Here is a 23906-nt window from a genome sequence, read left to right on the forward strand (position 1 = left end):
AAGTATTCCTGCAAAAAAAAAATTTAACCTGATTCATAAAAGCCTCCAAATGTAACCACCAGTTTACAAGAACAAAACAGAGGAACATGTTAAACAACACCATCGTGATTTAATCTGCAATATGCAGAATGAGGGACTTCTATAGGACAAATAATCCTGTATCTCTAATAAATAAATTAAAGGGGGGAGGGAGGGAAGAGAAGCAATACATTAAAGAGAGTTAAGAGATATCACAGTCAGCCAGATTATGGACTTTGTTTGGTTCCTATTAGAACAAGTCAACTGTTTAAAATAATTTTGAGTATTCAGAGAAATGTGAACACTGATTAGATATTTGCTATTATTGTGGCATTGTTACTAATTTTTTTATGTGTGATAATATTGCAGTTATGTTTTAAAAAGGAATTCTTAACACTTAGAGATAGATACTGAAATATTTAGGAATAAAATGATACATTTGATATTTACATTATAATAAAATAATATCTGAGTTATGATAGAGGTGGGTTATAGATTTGTGAATGGATTCATTGTTCTATCCATTCTAGTTTTGTTTATGCTTGAAATTGTCCATAAACAACTAGTATTAGCACTATGATTATCAACATTATCTTACGAAAAATTTTAGTTGCCTAACTGTGGTGAAGAGTTCAGGCTGCTAATGAAAAGGTTGGTAGTTCGAATTCACCAGCTGCTCCTTGGAAACCCTATGGGGCAGTTCTACCCTGTCCTATAGGGTCCAGTTGGAATTGACTTGATGACAATGGTTTTTATAGGAAACAGCCATAAGAATATGTTTAACTTTTGGGCTCCCTAATACTTGATTTTAGAAATGGGGAAGGCTGTCCTTGGGAGAGCTTGGGAGAGCTCCATGCTGAAACTGGGTTTCAAAGCAATTCAGGTAATAGTTTCAGCTTGGCCAGGGTGAGGGTGGGTGGGAGGAAGGAGGTGCAGGAAGGAGGGATCATTAGGGGCTTTTGTTTTTGTTTGATAGCACTCAATCTAACCATTTAGTTATACTTCTCATTTTTGCTAAGCAGAAAAGAGACCCGAATAACCAATTAATTTACCTATTGAGGATTCTGAGTGGTGCAAATGGTTAAGTGCTGGGCTACTAACAAGGTTGGCAGTTCAAACCCACCCAGAGGTGCCTCAAAAGTAAGGTCTGACAATCTGCTTCCAAAAGGTCACAGCCTTGAGAATCCTATGGAGTGCAGTTCTACTCTGCTCATTTGGAGTCAACATGAGTCAGAATCAACTCATTGGCAATTAACAACAACAGCAACACTGAGCATTCTAATTGACATTCCTGAGCACAGTAACACCAGGCACCTGCCATGATCCCATACTTGCTGTATATCTCCTCCATTGGGTTATAAGTGGTGCAGGAGACAAAAGATGTTTTCTGACTGTTTCACCACTGTGTATCTAGGGCTTTTGAAAAGCACCTGGCATATTGCTGACTCTTGATAAATATTTGTTGCAAAATTAAATAAGTAAAAGAATGATGACCATAAGCAAGTGCATACTTTTTGGAAGTTAAGAGGCAAGATCTACCTTACATGGAAGTAAAACAGGTGGTGGTCTTTGTAGAATGCTGAGCAATGCTGGGAAAACCAACAAACCACTCAAAAGACAGCTGCAATTCAGGTGCTGTAATACTTGAAACCTCACCATTAAAGTGTCATTCATGTCTCACAGGAGTCACTTAATGACTTATCCAGAAAGTTCTCTCTGAAAAAAAAAAAAGTAATAAATATCCTGGGGCAGAGGAAAGCAAGGAATGGAAAGGTACAGATGGAGGTTTTGGGCTTAAGACAATGATTTCCTCCTTCACGATTTTGCTCTTTACCTTCTTTCAGCAGGTGAACTAAAATGCATGCTGCATGTACCGGTGGTGATTTGTTTTTGGGAGGGGACATACACTTTCTGAAAATAATGTGTTATTTATGTATTTAGGATGACGACAGCTGTGATTGAAAAGTGTGCCTCTCTACCATGCTTTTATTGGTTGGCCCTCTGGGACAGATGCCAGGCAAGAGCTAAGTGGAATTTCTATTCCATGTCTGGGTACTAAATTCCAGAGCCTTTAAGAAGTCTCTCATGGCCGATTGAAACTTGAATACTAAAAGTAATTTAGCACGTGAGCTTGCATATGAATCTCAAGTCCTCCATACACCATAAAAACATGGGGGAAGTTATTCATTTTTCTTAAGACTCAGTCCCCTTATGTTAGAAATAGATACAATAACATCGCTAACTCAAAAAGTTGTCATGAGTGCAAGTGTTCCTTTATTCTCTATTTTCTGAAAAACTTAGTGTAGGAGTGGTGTTATTTCTTCCCTAAAAGTTTGGTAGAATTCACTAGTGAAGCCATCCAGGCCTCGAGCTTTCTGTGTGGAAAGTGTTTTTTATTGGTTACAAATTCAATATATGTAAATATGTCCTTCTTTCTACTAATTATCTATTTGCTTCCAGGCTAGATTTATTTTTCTGTTATTTAATTTTTTTTTATTAGTGATTGTTTTATATATTTTCAAGAAATAAATTAGTTTTTTTTATGTTTACTTGTCTTTATTTCATTTATGCCTCTTGTTTCATAATTTTCTCTTCTAATTTAATGAACTTTTTTTGTTCATTTATCTTAAACATGCCTATTTCAAAGTCTTTGTAATACTTTTATCTCACACATTGATTTTTATATTTCACCCATTGATTTACATTTCATTTGTTTATTTTGTTTGCTTTCTTAGCACTAGCTAAGATAGAAAGCTAGATAGCATATCTTCATGTGTTTAGGCAGGCTCATTTTAGGGGAGTTTTTTTTTTTTTTTCCTCTTCCTCTCTCCTTCCTTTTCTCTCCACTCTCCCTGTCTAAGGGTCTTGTCATTTCCTCCATTGACATTATTAAGCTGCAGTTCAGAAACCAGGTTTTCAAATGACATTTTATAATCCTGCCATCTACAGTATTAGAGATATTGTAGATCTAGTCACAAAGCTATTGAGTGGCTTAACTCAGTTCTTTCGCACAAGGCTGGCTGTATCTTTGTCCTTTACAGGTCTTTCATTTTTTATATAAATTCATTTTTTTAAGCAGGAATTGATTTCAGGCTCCTTTTAAGAGCTGAGAAACCCTACCTCATATCCTGGATTCTGGCAATGAGCCTGACTTTGTTATACACCTCAGAGGTCACTCTTAGCCCTGACTACCCTGAGAAGCCGAACACCCACCAGCCACTATCTTACTCTGGATCGTGAGTCCCTTAAATCTACTACTCCAGTCCCACCTGCATCTTACTGTTTTCCATCTGTTCAATTTCTGCTTGTTTCTAAGCCCTGCTGTGCCATTCATTTTTCCCTTTTTTATAAATTTTCTGTTTTCATTACTAATATTACTGTTATTATTTCTTTGTTACTTTTGCCTTAGACAGTCTCACTATTCTCTTTAGACCTTGGATACTTGCCTAATACTGAGGCCTTGGTGTATAAACACCATTTGTTGAACACCACAGACATACTGTTTGGCTCCAAATTGTTGGGTTCCAAAGCTAACATATTTTTCTTAGTTTTAATAAGCTAAAAGGATCTGTTGATTCTATAATATTGGCTTCTCAGAAGATGACAGAACTTTGGCTGGTATTTTGAAAGAGACCAGAACTTCAATTTTCATTTGCGTTGAAATTTCTTGTATTGGTGTTTTTTTTCTGTTGTTCTTTGAACGTTATGCTGCCTAAAGTCATTTGGAAGGAATAATGAAGGCTCTTGTGCATATAAGAAACTTATTCTCTTACACAAATTTATTTCCAGAATGAGCGAAGTGCAGTTTGCAGGTAGTAAGAGTAAAAAAGCCAATTCTTCTGAGCAATTGTTTTTTTATTTGTTTTCTTTCCAGACACTACTTTTTAGTCTGAGAAAAATAACCTTTTTTTTTTTTTTCCATGCAGGTTGATTCTTTTTCTTTTATCCTTTGGGCCTCTGCACAAATTCCTAAAGGTGGGTTAATTATTTAATATCTTTAAGAGATGTTTTGGCCACTGCCCAGGATAGCAATGAAATGTCTTTGGCTTGAAGGGAGAAGTTTGCTGTTTTGGGCACCATTTTTTCAAGGCCTCAGATGACCATGACAGGAAAGTATGCATATTGTGTTAGTGAGCTCTTCAGAGTATAACTCTCTGCTGGCTTACTCTTCAGGTTCAGTCCTATGTATAGGCAGAGTAAATGGCTGCCTCAGACATTTCATTTGAAGAGGGCCAGACAGCCTGTTTGTACCTCAAGTAGTTTCCCTATTGATTTGAACAGACTTCTATTATTAGACTCATTTGCAGGGAAATCATATCTGGTTATGTAGTCTGGACACTACACAGTCTGGGAGGAAGTTTTTCACATAGACTATGATACAAATGGTGCCCCTTATGTTTGTACATTGCATTCACTATTTTCTGTGGTGGTTCTGCTGATTTATTGAGGTAAACCATTTCCCTCCGGAAGCTGCTGTTAAAATGCAAGGTACCCAGTAACTCAGGAGTGAGGATTGGTTGGTTAAATTAACTAAATGCTAGCCATGCACACGTTTCTGAAAAAATTAGGCACAGAGGGGATGTGTTTGGATTAAATAATTTAAATAGGTCTGTTGTGTCCCCAGAAATACATGCTATAAATCCTAATCCCTATACCCGTGGTTATAATCTCAGTTGGGAATGTGTTTTCTGTTATGGTAAGAGACCATTCAGTGTAGGGTGTGTTTTAAGCCAATCCCCATTGAGATATAAAAAGAGCAGATTAGGACAGAAAAGGAAGCAGACGAGATGAGGGAGTATATGATGTCAAGCCACATGAAGGTCCAAAGAGACAAGGAACTTTCTCTAGATCCAACAGTGAGAGAAAGTCTTGCCCTAGAGTCAGTGCCCTGAATTTGGACTTCTAGCCTCCTAAACTGTGAGGAAATAAATTTCTGTTTGTTAAGGCCATCCACTTGTTGTATTTCTGTTATAACAGCACTAGATAATTAAGATAGAATTTGGTACTGGGGAGTGGGGTGCTGCTCTAACAAATACCTACAGTGTGGAAGTGGTTTTGGAATTGGGTGATGGATGGAGGCTGGAAGAGTTTTAAGGTGACTAATAGTAAAAGCCTAGATTGTCTTGAAGAGACTGTTGATAGAATTATGGACGTCAAAGGCAATTCTGGTGAGGGCTCAGAAGGAAGTGAGGAGAGTTATAGAGAAAATCTCTATCAATTTAGAGAATAAGTATGGTGCCATCAACAGAATGTTGTTAGACATGTGGACGTTAAATGTGCTTCTGGTAAGGCTTGAAAAGAAAATGATGAACATATGATTGGACAGTGGAGGAAGGGCAATGCTTTTTATGCAGCAGCAAAGAACTTGTCTGAATTATGTTCAAATGTTTGGTGGAAGGTAGCGCTTGTAAGTGATGAACTTGGATACTTGGCTGAGGAGATTTCTAAGTAAGATCTTAAAGGGGCACGTGGTTTCTCCTTGCTGCTTTTAGCAAAATGTGAGAGGAAAGAGATGGGCTTAAAAATGAACTGTGTAAAATGCAAACAAAACTTTAAGATTTGGAAAATTCTGTTATACAATCTAAGGGCATGCTGTAAAACTCTTACCAAGGACTTGGGGACTCAATCTTTTGTTAAGGTCATTAAGCCTGTGACTGATGGATTTAACCAATTACCACAGCAGAAAACTCATCAACTTAGACGGAAGCGAACAGAGTAGGACGAAATGAAGAAAAACTGTCTGCTTCTTAGAATTCTGCAAGCAGGAAACAGGCCAAAGTAGCTACATTTGTTGTCCTCCAAGAAAATAAAAGGACCATCCCTGGAGAAGTTTAGAGATCAGCAAAACTGTTTGAAGGAGCATGGGAAACAGGGCTGTCTCGTTTCAAAGGGGGTTTCAAAGGGTGAAGCCACGGTCTCCTAGATCTCAAAGGGTGGGGCCATGGTCTTCTAGGTTTCAGAGTCAGATCTTCACCAACTTGATTCCAGAGTGTGGGGATGACGTTTAGGTATGCCGAGAGGATGGGACCATTGCCCAGAGCTGAGGGGGCAGGCTGCCATGCCCAATGGGTGGAAGAATGAGGCCTGCCAGGGATGAGAGGTTGGGTTGCCACTCAGATGAACTAGGAGACTGGGGCTGCCTAAAGTCGAGGAAGCAGAGTTGCCTCCCAGTGGGCCTGGAAGGCGGGGGTGAAACCCAGGGCATACAGGCCTCCACCCAGAATTCAGAGAGCATGGCCAACACCCAGAGTCTGGAGGGTGGGGCCATTACCCAGATGGTCCCAGAGAACAGACAGTTATTTTCAAGCCTTGAGAACTAATGTAATTTGTTCTGCTGGGTTTTGGACTTGCTTGGTGCCCCTTATACCTTCTTCCCCTCTAATTTCTCCCACTTGTAATGGAAATGTCTACCTTATACCTCTTTCACCATTGTACTTTGGAAGCAGATAATTAGTATTCTAGATTTCATAGGTTCACAGAGGAAGAAGAATTTTGCCCCAGAATGGAATCTACCATATTTGATTTAGGTGATTCAGGAGAAGAGATGATGAGATTTTGGACTTGGAGTGGATCTTTGAGACTTTGGGCTGATGTGAGGGGGTGAGCGTGTTTTGCATGTGGGAAAGACATGAATTTTGGGGGGCCAAAGGGTGGAATATTATGGATTGAATTGTGTCTCCCAAAAATATGTGTTGTAAATCCTAACCCCTATACCTGTGGTTACAATCCCATTTGAGAATGTTTTTTTTTTTTTTTTTCTGTTAGGTTAAGAGGCCACATCAGTATAGAGTGTGCTTTGAGTCAATCACTTTTGAGATATAAAAAGAGCATATTAGGACAGAGAAGGAAGCAGAGATGGGGGAAGATAGATGCCATGCCACATGAAGATCACCAAGGAGCCAAGGAATAGAAGCTGAAGAGACAAGGACTTTCCCACAGAGCTGAAAGAGAGAAAACCTTTCCCTAGAGCCTGGTCCCTGAATTTGGACTTCTAGCTTCCTAAATGTGGGAAGATAAACTCTCTGTTTGTTAAAGCCACTCACTTGTCATATTTTTGTTACAGCAGCACTAGATAACTAAGACAACTTCCAAAGAGAGGTGTCTGTTCTCACCTAGTGGGATTATGGGGAGAATGAGTGAGGATGCTATGGGAAGATTGTGTGTGCTAAGAATAAGATGCTAACAAAGGAAGGAAAGTATCTAGTGGAAACTGGGGTAGTGAAAAGAAATTTAACCTTCCATAGTTTTTCCAGAGCTTGCCGTATAAGGCTACAATTTTATAAGATTTTAGAAATTTTTAATGATGTTATTAGTAATGATTAATGGAAATTTTATTATCATGGAAATTGTTGATTAAAATTTGAGTAAGATTTAAAATGCTTAGTGTATTAGTTTTATATTGCTGTTGTAACAAATGGCCACAATTTACCAGTTTATATAACACAACTTATCATCTTACAGTTCTGTAGGTGAGAAGTCTGACATGGTTTTGTTGTTGTTAGTTGCTGTTGAGTTGATTGCAACTCATGACGTCCTCATATGATATGGTCTTACCTGGCTAAAATCAAGGTGTCAGCAGGGCTGTTGTTCCCTTTTGTAGGCTCTGGGTAGGATCTCTTTCCTTGCCTTTTCCAATTTCTTAGAGGTTGCCCACATTCCTTGGCCAGTGGTCTTCTTGCTGTATCTTCAAAACCAGCAAAGTTGCATCTATCTCACCCTGTATCCATGATCACATCTCTTTCTCTAACTCTCTCTTCTGATTCCCTCTTCCACTTGTAAGTCCATTTATGATAACATTGGGCCTAACCAAGTAATTTAGGATAACTTCTCTATTTTAAGGTCATCTGAATAGCAAGCTTAATTCTATCTGCAGCTGTAATTGTCCTTTGCCATGTAACTAACATATTTGCAGATTCCAAAAATTAGGATGTGGACGTCTTTGGGTTTGGGTATTATTCTGCCTACCACACTCAGTACAGAAGTTTTAATAATATAATAGATGACATTTATTGAGCACTTACCGTTTTTACTGTGCTTTGTATTTTACATGCATTACACACACAACAATCCTAAGAAGTAGGTACTCTGATTTTCTCCATTTTACAAATGAAGAACATGTGACACAGAGAGGGATAAGTAAGTTGTCCAAGGTCAAGTAAGTGGCCAGTCTTCAATCTGTGTGCAACTAGCGTCAGCGCTTTGCTCTACTTTCTTTATTTTTTTCTTAGCTTATGTTTCCTTATCTTCTTTGCCTTTTCTTTGAGAACTTCTCCCATGCATTGAGAGGAGTGTCCCTATGTGGCCATTTCTGTACAATGTAATTCTGCTTATGTGGCTATAATTATTTGCACTATTGATGGACAGCTGGCGCAGGTTGGACTCATTGGATCTTCTCTCCTGAGAGTGAAATTGTGACATGGGACTCTAGTTAGTTGATTGGAGGCATTGGAGTAGGGAGGTGACGTTGTTTTAGCACCAGAGTAACTATTTTTGATCCTGTATTTAGAGAAATAGCCAGTTCATTTATAGAGAGAAGAATGAATTAGATACACAGATAGATGTAGGGAGGAGAGACTGAGTGGTTCCAGAGGAAAGTACTGTTGTACTCGTTTCTAATGACTTTCCAGTCAATAATTCTAGTACCCTGCAAATCTCTGCTTCACTGCTTGCCTTTGTGTTCTGTGATACATCACTTTATCCTTTTAGTGTATTATCCTTTTTGTTTAAGCTAGTCTGCATGGTTCTGTTTCTTGAAATCAAAAGGAGTTTTAACTAAGAATCCCAGTGTATTACTTTTATGTTCTCACCATCTTCCTTAAAATATTTATTGATCGTACCTTGTAGATAATGTGGATGATACCAGGCTTCATATATCTGAGGAACTTAAATGCTAAAATGAACCCTACCAGCATGGTGATGGCTATGCTTTCATTATTAGTGTTTCAAAATTTATTTCATCTTAAGAATGCGAGACATTCCAGCATTATCACCACTTATTCAACTCCATCATAAAACACTTATTATTCAGGGAGCTCGAAGGAAGTTTTAAGAGAGATTATTTCTATTGAATCCTGTGGGGTTAGTTTTCTGAAGATCCAGAAACATAATCTGTTTTCCTTTTTTCTCTTTATATCTGTCATGGAGAGATAGAAGACTTGTGTCCCCAGTCTCCAATATCTTGGATCTCAAAATACTAAATTATCCACAAAAGCCGGTGATTCTCAACCTGGGGTGATTTGAAAGTTTTTGATGAGTGATCATTGAGGTCCTATATATTCCTGACAGCCTGTGAGACCTAACCATTTCATATGCTGAAGCCATTCTCATGCAAATCATATTTAGACCTTGCAGTGAAATAAGATGGCAGAACTTTCTATGCATTTTAATGACCATTTAAAGAACTCAATCCATATAGAAGAAAGGATGATTTTTCTCCCCTAAAAAAGCCAGGCTTTTCATAATGACATATATGTTGAAGGAACTTCAGGCATTATCACTTACAGTTTCTTGCCTAAAACAAGACACATGCATTTCTTCATGCTAAAAAAATGTGTAAGATGAGCACTAAAATGCCTGTGACAAACAGATACAAACTTGAAATTCATTTCATAGAATTTTCTTTTCGTATTCATCTGTTTGGAAGCCACTACCATTGTATTGCCATGGAGAAATCATTACAGAACAACAAGAGCAAACAGTGGAGTGAATAGCATTCTTTATTTTTATTATTAATAAACAGCCAATTGTTTATTAAAAATTTCCTTTGAGTTTAATCTGGAACAAGTGGCTTTTGAAATGATTTCTTCAAACAAAGCTCTTAGAATTTTTTTACCACTGTCTGGACAATTAATATGCCAGTGACACTGAGTTTCTCTAAAGCCCAGAGGTCTTTAGACACTATCTAGCAAAGGACTGTGCTGATTGCTCCTGTTCTTGTATGATAAGAAACTGACGTAGATACCACAAAACAGGGCCAAAGACAGACACATGGGTTTTTTGTTGACTATCTGATCTCAGGGAAGCAATGCATTCTCAAACAATTGATTCTCCCTAGGCGAATCCATTAATAAACCAGCATTTCTACTGTATAGAGATCATTTGACATTTACCTTGAAAGCAGCCAAAGTTAAAAACATGAGATGGCATAATTTTACAGCCAAGTTTCAACTCATGTTTTATTGATGCTGAAATCATTAGTTACGTGTGATATGAACAGTCATTCACACAGGTACACACGGAGAAGTTAGCTTTTTTTCCTCTTTGTAAGATTTTACTTTTAGATATGTAAATATGTTGGTGAGTAAGAGAATATTTTTGTTTTTGGTAAAATAAAATTTTTGAAATGCTTAGAGCTGAGTTAAAAGAATGAATACTTGGAACTATTACATTATCATCAACAACTAACTATTGAAAGTACAAAGAATAGGCTTATAAATATATGAACATGAGCCAAAGAAGAACATGTTCATTCCCTTGAGAAGGCACCTCCTCTGGAAGGTTGCCTGGTTTGACAAATGCTGGTTCAGGTTCAATAGAATAAGTTTTCTTCTAAAATGTTGATTCATTTCTTGAGCACTGCCTTGAAATATTTTAACTCCTGTAATAGCCTTAAATAAAATAATAAAGAGAAAAAACTTTGTTTTATATTCCCTTAAAACTACATATTGGTAGAAGGACATTCCACCTTTATGGCAATAACTTTGGTCTCCTTGGTCATTTTAAATCTATACTGTCCTGTGAGGTTCCTCCTCTGAACCTGCAAATTATTGCTTGCATAGGATTTTTAGCAAGTTTCTTCTTTTGAATATCAGAATTTTAGATGTGGAAGGGAGTTTTGTGATCAAGAGGCATAGTGTCTTTATTTCAAATGTGAAAAAGTAAGAGCTAGAGAGCTTGGGCAACTTGCCTAAAGTTATCCAACCTAGTAAGCAATATTCATGAGATTTGGACGTGACAAAATTTTACATGAACCTCAAACAAGTATGCGTGTTGATACAGTCCTGGTTTTGATACAGTAGTTCTTAGACAAGATCATTCTGATGGAGTTTGCTTTTAGTTTCCCTGGGCTGCTTATTTTGGCATTAGTTTATCATCTTCTGGCCTTTCCTCTTTTAATCTTAGAGGTGGCCCCTCTCACCTGTATCTGAAACAGGAAATTTGGATCCACACTACCTGGGTATCAATGTTGGCTCTGTCACTTACTAGCCTTGTAACCTAGGGTAAATTACCAAACATTTCTGTGCCTCAGTTTCCTCATACATAAAATGGAAATAATATTAGATGTAAAGATTATATACCAAAAACCAAACCTGTTGCCATCGAGTCGATTATGACTCATACAGACCCTATAGGACAGAGGAGAACTGCCCCACAGGGTTTCCAAGGAGCGGCTAGTGAATTTGAACTGCCGACCTTTTGGTTAGCAGCCAAACGCTTAACCACTCCACCACCAGGGCCCCGAGGATTGTATAGAATATTATATGTAAAACACTTAGTACAGACTTGGAGCATGGTAGGTAACTGGCAATGGTGACTATGATAATTGTTTTTATTATTATTATCAGTTTCAAGACAGCATTCTATAGGTATCTTACATTCGTTAGCTTCCATTTGAAGACTGCATTTTCTCTTGTATCTCTGAATTTAATTTGTGACAATGTGATATATATATAGGAGTCAGTAGTGATGCCTGCTTTTTCTTAATCCTTTGCCATGATCCAATCTCTATTTAGCCAACAAATACTATTGATGTTAAACTTCTAAATATCTCTTACATCTATCTTTGCCTTTCTAATGCTACTACTACTGCCATCATCTAGATCCTTATTGTATCTTTTTAAATTAATGTTTAGAATGTAACTTGTTAGTTTTTACAATTATTTTATCTGTTACAAAGATAAATTAAAAAACTGTCAACTCAAGATATTCAAATTATATTTTATTAATAAAATAAAGTATCAATATTCACATAGAACCACAGATAAAGCTGTAAACAAGGCTTATGTATAAAACAAAAATTCATCAAATACATAGCTTTGGGTCTATTGTCTGATTACCTAGGATTTGTCACGTCTTCCCACTTACAGAGTGCAAAGCCTCAAGTCAAGGTTTTGATATTCACATTGGTCACCTGTTATAATCCTGTTTATTCTTCTGTGCCCATTGGCAAGTATTGCAGTAGGTGACATTCTCCATTGCTTCTTGCTTCTGGCTGCACTCCAGCTCTTCCTCTAGCCCCTTTCTAAATATTGATACATAAATTCCACACACACTGTCTTTGTAAACATATATTGCTATTTCTTTTACTTGCTTCCATATATATATTAAAAAAACAAACAAACCTGTTGCCGTTGAGTCGATACCAACTCATAGCGACCCTATAGGACAGAGTAGAACTGCCCCATAGAGTTTCCAAGGAGCAGCTGGTAGATTCTAACTGGCAGTCAATGCAGGCTGCCTTGAAGGGCTGAGGCCAGGACAGTGGCCACAGCAAGACAGCACAGTAGTCATGATGGTGCCTGCTCAAGGCACTCACCCACTGTGTTAGTCTCAGGAGAAATTATTGAAGCCCATGAGTAGAGCCAGACAGCCGGCGAGGCAGGAAAGGAGGACAGTGTGAGTTGGTTTAGAGGGAATCCCTTTAAATTTAAAACATCTAATGAAAATTATTGTTAGGAGGAGGTGGGGAGAGGGTTGGGTATGCAAATACTGTCCCCACCCAGAGGTAAGATGTACTTAATTCAAGCAGGCTCACAATTCCCATTTTAAGGGTCACCTTTTCTGCTCTTTTCCTCTCATTTCTCAAAAGCAGCTTAGGATTTCTCAGGGTAGAATGAACTGAGATAAATTTTCAGTAAAGGTTAGAGTAAATTGGCTGGGATTTCCCTCACTTAGGCTGAGGACCAAGTCTCCCAGTGCAGTGGTCCAGATGAAGGCATCAGAGGCACACATAGAACTCCCTGGGCAAGACTTCTTTGTAGAAAAGAGCCTCCCCATTCCGAAATCAAGCCACCAAAGTTCCCAGTTATGGGCCTCCACAAACACACTCAGATGGTAGTGCCAGCACCATCATATGCCTAGGCACTTGTTGATTGCCAATGGAGTCAATTCCAACTCATGGCGACCATGTGTGTACAGAGCAGAACTGCTCCACAGGGTTTTCAAGGCTGTGACCTTTTGGAAGTAGATTGCCAAACTTATCTTCTTCGTATTGTTTTTAAACTTAAATTCTATGTATTCAGAAAACACATACTGTATCATTTTAATCCTTTGAAATTTGTTGGAACTCTCCTAGCATATAATCAATTTTGGTAATTATTCTGCGTGCATTTGAAAAGAAGGTGTATTCTGTTGATAATGGGAACAATGTTGTACATATACATCCATTAAGCCAAGCTTGTTACTTCTGGGCTTTAAATCTTCTGTATCGTTACTGATTTATTTTTTGACTGCTTTTTCTATTGGTTACTTTGGGAAGTGGTATTATGATCTCCCACAATAATTGTAGTCCTTTCTTTTTTTCTCATTAATCGTATCAGTTTTGCCTTATTATAATCTGAGGCTGTGTTTTTACCTTCATACAGATTTAGAATAGGCCTATCTTTTTGGTGGATTGACTCTTTTTAACATTATGAAATGTCTCTCTGTATCTCTTGTGATGCTTATTACCTTAAAATATAATTCTTATCACAGCAATATAGCTTACAATCGTTCTTTTGGTTAGGCTGTGCATGGTGTAGGCTTTTCTCATCCTTTACCTTCGATCTTTCTGTGATTTTATACTCAAGGTGTGCCTTTTAATACGTAGGATATAGTTGGGTTTTGTTTTTCTTTCCTGACTGACAAGCTTTGTGTTTAATATTAGAGTGCTCATTCTGTTTTCATTTAATATAACTATTGATAAATTTCAGCTTACACTTATAATTTTACTACGTTTCCCCGTATTTGTTCAAACTACTCTATATATTTTTAAAAAATGTCTCTCCATTCTGCCTTCTTTTAGATTCATTTTTTTCAATTCCATTTTCTTTAATTTAGCTTTTTAATTATATATCCTTTTCACCAATCTATTAGTGTTTTCTCTAGAATTTACAAAATGTAAAATTGATTTATTAAGATCCAACATAAATTATGTTACCACTTTCAGACAAATAATTTCTTACAATAATTTCTGTTCATTTAATCCCATCTCCACCCAATGTCCTATTGTTGTCATGCATTTTACTGTATGTAATTTAAAATAGTTAAAGATATTATTTTTACATAAATAAAGTAAAAATTCATTTATATTTGTCCACACATTTACTGCTTTGTTTGTTCTCCATTATTTTCGTGCTGCTGGATGGCATTATTTTCCTTCTGCTGAGAAAAATATATCTTATAAAAACTGACATAAGAAATAATAGTATAGCTTATGTCTATTAAGTAAAATAAATCTATAATTAAGAAATTTCTGCTTGGGGTTTGTAGAGATTTTTCAGTATTTGGATTGGTATATTTTATTGAGTTTGAAAATTTCTTGACCATTATCCCTTCAGAGATTTTTTTGTGCCCCATTCTCCTTTTCTTCTATTCTGGAACTCTAATTATACATGTTAGAAGTTTCCATCATGTCTCATGTCTTTTAAAGTCTTTTCTGTTCTTTCCATCCTTTTCTCCCTCCTTGTCTCATCCTGGATATTTTCTATCTTCAAGTTAACCAGTCCTCTCAATTTTTGCTAACCACATCTAAGTGGTTACTAATTACTGTTAATCTACTGTTAAAAACATGTATTCAGTTCTTTGGTTGTAGTGGCAGGAGAAGAACTTATTTAAGTTCTTATCTCTCCTGTGTTTTGGCCAATACTTCTGCTCATGGCACACTGGTCAGAAATTGTCACATAGTACTGCCTTACTAAAAAAAAAAGGTGGGTAATATATGCTGTTGTATTCTTGGAAGGAGAAGAAATCTAGTAGGTAGCTAACATGGAAACTAATATTGTATACTGTATGTCAGATCCTGTGATAGGAGATTTACATAGGTTATATTTGTTATTTCTTACAAAAATCCCTTGGGCAGGTGTTAATAATCTTGTTTTTAACATGAGGAAACAGAATTATGCATGTTTAGTGTTTACACATCATAAACCAGTAAGTGGTGCAATTAGGATTTGAATCCTGAGTGTCCCTTATTTGAAAGTCTGTTCTTTTCCCAATAGGAAATATATTATACATGCAATAAATATTTGCTGAATTGAATAAACAATATATATTATGGTAGATGATACAGTCTTATTGTTCCATTTTAGAAAAAATGATTCTTCTTTTTTTTTTTTTTAGAAAAAGTGATGAGTAAGAGCCTACTCTTTAGTGAAAAATGTCAACAAAGAATCTGTCATCTGTGGAATGAACTACTAACTCATGGGAACTGCATTCTGGAACTGTTACTGTTTCTTTTTTTCTTTCTTAGGTCTTTTTTTATTGTTGTGCTTTAAGTGAAAGTTTACAATTCCAGTTAGTCACTCATACAAAAATTTATACGTACATTGTTATGTGACCCTAGTTGCTCTCTCACACTCCTCCTTTCCACCCCAAAATTCCTGTGTCCATTCAACCAGCTCCTGACCCTCTCTGCCTTCTCATCTCACCTCTGGACAGGATAATGTATCTCCTTGAGCTAAGAAGCACACTTTTCATGAGTATCATTTTATGTCCCATAGTCCAGTCTAATCTTTGTCTGAAGAGTTGGCCTCAGGAATGGTTTTAGTTTTGGGCTAACAGAGAGTCAGGGGGCCATGTCCTCCAGGGTCCCTCCAGTCTCAATCAAACCATTAAGTCTCATATTTTTTACTAGAATTTGAGTTCTGCACCCCACTTTTCTCCTGCTTCATCAGGGATTCTGTTTCGTTCTCTGTCAGGGTAGCCAGGCACCATCTAGTTCTGGTCTCAGGCTGATGAAGTCTCTGGTTTTTGTGGACCTTTCTGTCTCTTGGACTCATACTTCCCTTGTGTCGTTGGTGTTCTTCATTCTCGTTTACTCCAGGTGGGTTGGGACCAATTGATGCATCTTAGATGGCTGCTCGCTGGCTTTTAAGACCCCAGATGCCATTCACCAAAGTGGGATACAGAACATTTTCTTAATAAACTTTGTTATGCCAGTTGACCTAGATGTACTCTGAAACCATGATCCCCAGACCCCTACCCCTGCTATTCTGTCCCTCAAACTATTTAATTATATTCAGGAAACTTCTTAGCTTTGGTTTATTCCACTTGTGCTGACTTCCCCTGTAGTGCGTGCTGTCCTTCCCTTCACATAAGATAATTCTTGTCTACCATCTAGTTAGTGAATTCCACTCTCACCCCCTCCCCTTATAACCATCAAAGAATTTTTTCTTCTGTGTTTAAACCTTTTCTTGTGTTCTTATAATAGTGATCTTATACAATATTTTTCCTTTTGTGACTGACTAAATTCACTCATCATAGTGCCTTCCAGATTCCTCCACGTTATGTTTCACGGGTTTATCGTTGTTCTTTATCATTGTGTGAATATACCATAATTTGTTTATCCGTTTGTCCATTGATGGACACCTAGGTTGTTTCCATCTTTTTGCTATCATGAACAGTGCTGCAATGAACATGGGTGTGCATATATCTATTCATGTGACGGCTCTTATTTCTCTAGGATATATTCCAAGGAGCCGGATAGCTGGATCATATAGTACTTCTATTTCTAGCTTTTTAAGGAAGCGCCAAATTGATTTCCAGAGTGGCTGCACCATTTTACACTCCCACCAACGGTGTATAAGTGTTCTAGTCTCTCCACAACCTCGCCAACATTTATTATTTTGTGTTTTTTGGATTAATGCTAGTCTTGTTGGGGTGAGATGATATCTCCTTGTAGTTTTGATTTGCATTTCTCTAATGGCTAATGATGGTGAGCATTTCTTCATGTGTCTGTTAGCCGCCTGAATGTCTTCTTTGGCGAAGTGCCTGTTCATATCCTTTGCCCATTTTTTAATTGGGTTATTTGTCTTCTTGTTGTTGAGGTTTTGCAGTATCTTGTAGATTTTAGAGATTAGACGCTGATCGGATTTGTCATAGCCAAAAATGTTTTCCCAGTATGTAAGCTGTCTTTTTACTCTTTTGGTGAAGTCTTGTTGAGCATAGTGTTTGATTTTTAGGAGTTCCCAGTTATCTAGTTTCTCTTCTGGTGTTTTTGCAGTTACTTATGGTTCGTATTGTGTTTATGCCATGTATTAGGGATCCTAGCATTGTCCCTATTATTTCTTCCATGATCTTTATCGTTTTTGGTTTTACATTTAAGTCTTTAATACATTCTGAGTTAGTTTTTGTGCATGGTGTGAGGTATGGGTCTTGCAGTTTTTTGCAGATGGATATCCAGTTATGCCAGCATCATTTGTTAAAGAGACTGTCTTTTCCCCAATTAACGGACTTTGGGCCTTTGTCAAATATCAGCTGCTCATAGGTGGATGAATTTATGTCTGGATTCTCAATTCTGTTCTGTTGGTGTATGTATCTGTTGTTGTACAGTACCAGGCTGTTTTGACTACCGTGACGGTATAGTAGGTTCTAAAATCAGGTAGTGTGAGGCCTCCCACTTTGTGCTTCTTCTTGAATAATGCTTTACTTAATTGAGGCCTCTTCCTTTTCCATATGAAGTTGGTGATTTGTTTCTCCATCTCATTAAAAAATGCCAGTGGAATTTGGATTGGGATTGCATTGTGTCTGTAGATCGCTTTAGGTAGAATTGACATCGTCACAATGTTGAGTCTTCCTATCCATGAATAAGGTATGTTTTTCCACTTATGCAGATCTCTTTCGGTTTCTTGCAGTAGCGTCTTGTAGTTTTCTTTGTATAGATCTTTTACGTCTCTGGTTAGATTTATTCCTAAGTATTTTATCTTCTTGGGGGCTATTGTAAATGGTATTGATTTGATGATTTCCTCTTTGAAGTTCTCTTTGTTGATGTAGAGGAATCCAACTGATTTTTGTATATTTATCTTGTATTCTGATAGTTTGCTGAAATCTTCTATGAGTTCCAGGATTTTCTAGCAGATTCTTTGGGGTTTTCTGTGTATAAGATTATATCATCTGCAAATAGACATACTTTTACTTCTTCCTTACCAATTTAGATGCCTTATTTCTTTTTCTAGCCTAATTGCTCTGGCTAGGACCTCCAGCACAATGTTGAATAAGAGTGGTGATAAAGGGAATCCTTGTGTGGTTCCTGTTCTTAAGGGGAATGCTTTCAAAGTCTCTCCATTTATGATGATGTTGGCTGTTGGCATTGTATAAGTGCCCTTAATTATGCTGAAGAATTTCCTTTCTATTCCTATTTTGCTGAGAGTTTTTATCATGAATGGGTGTTGGACTTTGTCAAATGCCTTTTCTGCATTGATTGATAAGATCATGTGGTTCTTGTCTTTTATTTATGTGATGGATTACATTGATTGCTTTTCTAATGTTGAACCATCCCTGCATAGCTCGTATAAGCCCCACTTGATCATGGTGAGTTGTTTTCTTTGATATTTTGTTGAATTCTATTGGCTAGAATTTTGTTGAGGATTTTTGTGTCAATGTTCATGAGGGATATTGGTCTGTAATTTTCTTTTTTTGTGGTGTCTTTACCTGGTTTTGGTATCAGGGTTATGCTGGCTTCATAGAATGAGTTTGGGAGTATTCCATCCTTTTCTATGCTCTGAAATACTTTTAGTAGTGGTGTTAACTCTTCTTTGAAAGTTTGGTAGAATTCTCCAGTGAAACCGTCCGGGCCAGGGCTTTTTTTTTTGTTGGGAGTTTTTTAATTACCTTTTCAATGTGTTCTTTTGTTATAGCTTTATTTAGTTGTTCTACCTCAATTTGTGTTAGTTTAGGTAGGTAGTGAGTTTCTAGAAATTTGTCCATTTCCTCTAGGTTTCAAATTTGTTAGAGTACAACTTTTCATAGTATTCTATTATGATTCTTTTAATTTCAGTTGGGTCTATTGTGATTTTAGCTGTCTCATTTCTTATCTGGGTTATTTGCTTCCTCTCCTGTTTTTCTTTTGTCAGTTTGGCCCATGGTTTATCGATTTTAATCTTTTCAGAGAACCAGCTTTTGGTCTTGTTAACTCTGTCAATTGTTTTTCTATTCTCTATTTCATTTAGTTCTTCTCTAATTCTTATTATTTCCTTTCTTCTGTCACCCGAGGGCTTCTTTTGCTGCTGTCTTTCTACCTGTTTGAGTTGTAGGGTTAATGTTTTATTTTGGCCCTTTTTTCTTTTTTTAATGTGTGCATTTATTGCTATGAAGTGACCTCTGAGCACTGCTTTTGCTGTGTCCCAAAGGTTCTGGTAAGATGTGTTTTCATTCTTGTTTGATTCTATGAATTTCTTTATTCCATCCTTAATTTCTTCTATAACCCAGTAGTTTTTGAGCAAGGTGTTATTCAGTTTCCATGTGTTTGATATTCTTTCCTTGCTTTTTCTGTTGTTTATTTCAACATTTATGACTTTATGGTGAGAAAAGATGCTTGGTAATATTGCGATGCTTTGGATTCTGTTAAGGCTTGCTTTATGGCTTAATATGTGGCCTGTTCTAGAGAATGTTCCATGTGCGCTGGAAAAGAAATTATACTTGGCTGCTGTTAGGTGGAGTGTTCGGTATATCCATGAGATCAAGTTGGTTGATTGTGATATTTAGATGTGCCATGTCTTTATTGGGCTTCTTTCTGGATGTTCTGTCCTTCACCAAAAGTGGTGTGTTGAAGTCTCCTGCTATTATTGTGGAGCCGCCTATCTCTCTTCTCAGTGCTGTTAGAGTTCATTTTATGTATTTTGGAGCCCTGTCATTGGGTACATCAATATTTATTATAGTTACGTCCCCCTGTTGTATTGACGCTTTAATCATTGTATAGTTTCCTTTCTTATCCTTTATGGTGGATTTTACTTTAAAGTCTATTATGTCAGAGATAAATATTGCCACTCCTGCTCTTTTTTGAGTGTTGTTTACTTGATGTATTTTTTTTCCATCCTTTGAGTTTTAGTTTGTTTGTGTCTTTAAGTCTAAGGTGTGTCTCTTGTAGGCAGCATATAGACGGATCGTGTTTTTTTACCCATTCTGCCACTCTCTCTTTATTGATGCATTTAGTCCATTTACATTCAGCATAATTATTTATAGATATGAGTTTAGTGCTATCATTTTGATGTCCTTTTTTTGTATGTTGTTGACAGTTTCTTTCTTCCACTTAATTTTCTTTGCTGAGTCGTTTTTATGTATTTTCTTTTCATCTTTTTTATTTTTGTTGATTTTGTATTTGCTAAGTCTTTATATTTTTCTAGTTTTTTATTTTGATGTGTAGGATTGTTAGTTTCCTTTGTGGTTACCTTAATATTTACCTCTATTTTTCTAAGTTTAAACCAGTCTTTTATTTCTTTATATCGCCTTGACTTCCTCTCCATATGAAAAATCTGTGACTACATTTTTTGTCCTTTTTTGTTTTAATGTTGTCATCTTCTACATATTGACATCTCTGTTCTGCTATTTTCAGTGTTTTAGCTTTGATTTATTTTTGTGACTTCCCTGTCTGGGTTGATATCTGGTTTCTCTGTCCAGTGTTCTAGTCTTGGCTTGTTATCTGATGTTATTGATTTTCCAACTGGAGTACTTGCTTTAGTATTTTTTGTAATTTTGGTTTGGTTTTTGCAAATTCCCTAAACTTCTGTTTATTTGGAAATGCCCTCATTTTGCCATCGTATTTGAGAGACAGTTCTGAGTAGTCCAAGCTTATTCTTGTTGACTCTCCTTTGTAGATGACTTTTTGTTTATCCCTAGCCGCTCTTAAAATTCTGTCTTTATCTTTGGTTTTGGCAAGTTTGATTATAATATGTCTTGGTGACTATTTTGGGATCTACCTTATGTGGGATTCAATGAGCATCTTGTATAGATATCTTCTCATCTTTCATGATATCAAGGATGTTTTCTGTCAACAAATCTTTAACAATTCTCTCTGTATTTTCTGTTTTCCCCCCTGTTCTGGTACTCCAGTCACTCGTAGGTTATTCCTCTTGATAGAGTCCCACATAATTTTTAGAGTTTCTTCATTTTTAAAAATTCTTTTATCTAAATAAGTTAGTGTCAAGTGCTTTATCTTCAGTCTCACTAATTCTGATTTCTGTTGCCTCAATTCTGCTCCTCTGACTTTCTATTGAGTTATCTAGTTCTGAAGTTTTATTGTTAATCTTCTGGATTTCTGATTGCTGTCTCTCTATGGATTCTTGCAGCCTGTTAAATTTGTCATTATGTTCTTGAATAACCTTCTTAAGATCCTTTATTGCTTTGTCTGTGTGTTCCTTAGCTTGTTGTGTATTTCACATAATCTCCTTCCTGATATCTTGAAGATTTCTGTATATTAATCTTTTGTATTCTATTTCTGGTAATTCCAAGAAATTCTCTTCCTCTGGAAAATTTATCAATTCTTTGTTTTAGGACCTTGCTGAAGCCATCATGGTCTACCTGTTTATATGATTTGATGTAGACTGTTGTCTCCGAGTCTTCAGTAAGTTATCGTATTTATTTATTTTATATTTGCTTACTGTGTCCTAGCTTCTTGTTTTGTTTTTGTTTTGATATGCCTAAATTGGCTGCTTGTGTGAACTAGTTTGATTATTGGCACCTTTGAAGCTCTAACGTCCTGTCACCTGGTAGTTAGAGCTGGTACTAGGTATTTGAGCCCTGGAGTCTGTTTACTTTTCTTGTATGAATTCAGCTCAGGTGTCCAGGTAGTCAGTCACCAGGTGTATGTTACAGGCTGTCACCTACAGTCCTAGACAGGCATGGGTGATTGGTGTAGGCACAGGTATCTGGCTATAGTAGGGGGTCAGGTGCTGAGCAAGGCAGGGGGCTGACGGCTCCCTGAGTGTCTGGGAGGAAAGCGTGTCCCTGTTTCCTAGAGCGCATGGGTGGGTGGGTTTTACAGCCAGACTATGAGCACCCAATGCTGTTGGCTGTAAGGACTGGGGGCACCGCTTATCCGGACCCCTTTTGTGGGTTGCTAGGTGGCATGGGTGGAGCTACAGTTCTCAGGCCCCGATGTTGGTAGGTGAGGATGCAGCTTAATGGGCAGAACAGTGTCAAATGTCATGAACCTGCCACTTCACCATATACCTGAAACAGTTGAAGTAAGACTGCAGGTATATACCCTGTTGTACTCTGGTAATGAGGGCCTAGATTGTTGAAATGGGCCCGCACAGGTCTGTGCAGGGGTGAAAGGCATTCAAAGTCCATGGACCTCATATGCCTATGCGTAGGCAAAGGAGCTGTGCCTACCCTGTGTTCCTGGCTTAGGGGAGCTGACAGATTATTTTTTCCCTATTTGTTAATTTGTTCCCTCTCCAAGGCCGGGACAATGGCTCAGCGTGTGTAACGGGTCCTATTTCCGGCCCAGGGGACTCAGCAGTCACTGAAACCCGCCAGGGACCTGGTGCATAATGGGGAGAGGGGAGGTAAATGGGAGAGAGGTTTTTCCCAAAGCGGGTGTTTTTTGATCTGCATGGTAGGCCAGATGCAAGTACTTGTCTTTTGCTGATTGAGTGGTGCTTTTCACTGGTTCTGGATGCTGGAGTAGACTGTCTGCTGCTGGGTCTCTCCTGATGTGGAAAACGCCTCCTGAGTGGCACTGCTTGCCTCACCGTGCACATGAGCCGATCTGGCCTGAAGGACACCGACTCCCGCCAGGTCAGGTCGGGCAACTCCTCGCTGCTTCTGAACCATCTCTCCCTTCCCCTGCCACTCAGTCCGATTCCTCAACTTTGCCTTTGATGTTCAGGGTTCCTAGATTGTCATATATAATCAATTCACTTGTTTTCTCAGGTCTTTATTGTAAAAGGGACCACATGAAGCATCTGACTACTCTGCCATCTTCTGTTACTGTTTTATAAATTTTTTAAATTTGCCCTGAGATCTCTCATTGTGGAAGATAAAACTGCCTTTTGAAGAAAGGGTTATAGGATGAAAAGTTGGGGGCTGTAAAATATAAGCAAAATAAACATGTTCTGTGAGTAACTTTGATATATTTCATGTGAGATTTTCAATTTAAGTAGCATGATGTAGCAGCAAACTACGATTGTCACATTGCATCTTTGAATGATTAAAACTAAGGGGTTCTGTTTTCAAGCATGTAAACCTTGGAAGAAGATATATTGAGTCTGATATAGTTGAATACTTTGAGTAAAGTAGGAAATTGTGGCTTAGAAAAATATCACCTTGAGAAACCATTTTCTCCTTTTCATCCTGTGTATGGTAGAGATGTGTTCTGACAACTGAAAGAATGGTGAGTTTGGAGGCTCTACTGCTATTTCTTATTTGTTGTGGAAGGTTAATTGTTATCACACCAATGTCTGAAATATGAATTATGACTTACGATGACATGCATTTTGTGTAGTATAGAGGGAGAAAGAAGGAATCTTGATCACATGCCAGACACTGTGCCAAGTGCTTTGCATGTAGTCTTTCGTAACTACTTAATGGGAGTTTTAAAAAATGGGTCTAATATTCCAAATTATTTTTACCATTATGCAAACTCAATATGTCAACACCTATAAGATTCTGGAAAAACCTGCCGAAGGATGTTAAAGTTAAGTTTGAGAATGTTGAAGGTAGTTTCTGAAAAATTTAATCAAATGTCAAAAGAGTCCTTGGGGAGGAAAAACAGGAAAACACTGCTGCTGTGACCCTTCCAGGCCAGGATTATGAATAGATTTATAATTTTGGAATTAACTAACCTGTTGAGAATGGTGCCTGTGATTTTCAAGTGTTTTTATAATCATTTATTAAAAAAAAAAAAAAAAAACTTTGCAAATGTTATCCCCTGAGATAAATGTGTTTTCCTGATAGTTTTGTTTCCTTTCAGT

The sequence above is a fragment of the Trichechus manatus genome, unplaced genomic scaffold (genome assembly GCF_000243295.1).
Source record: "Trichechus manatus latirostris isolate Lorelei unplaced genomic scaffold, TriManLat1.0 scaffold00007, whole genome shotgun sequence".
In the NCBI taxonomy this organism is placed as follows: domain Eukaryota; kingdom Metazoa; phylum Chordata; class Mammalia; order Sirenia; family Trichechidae; genus Trichechus; species Trichechus manatus.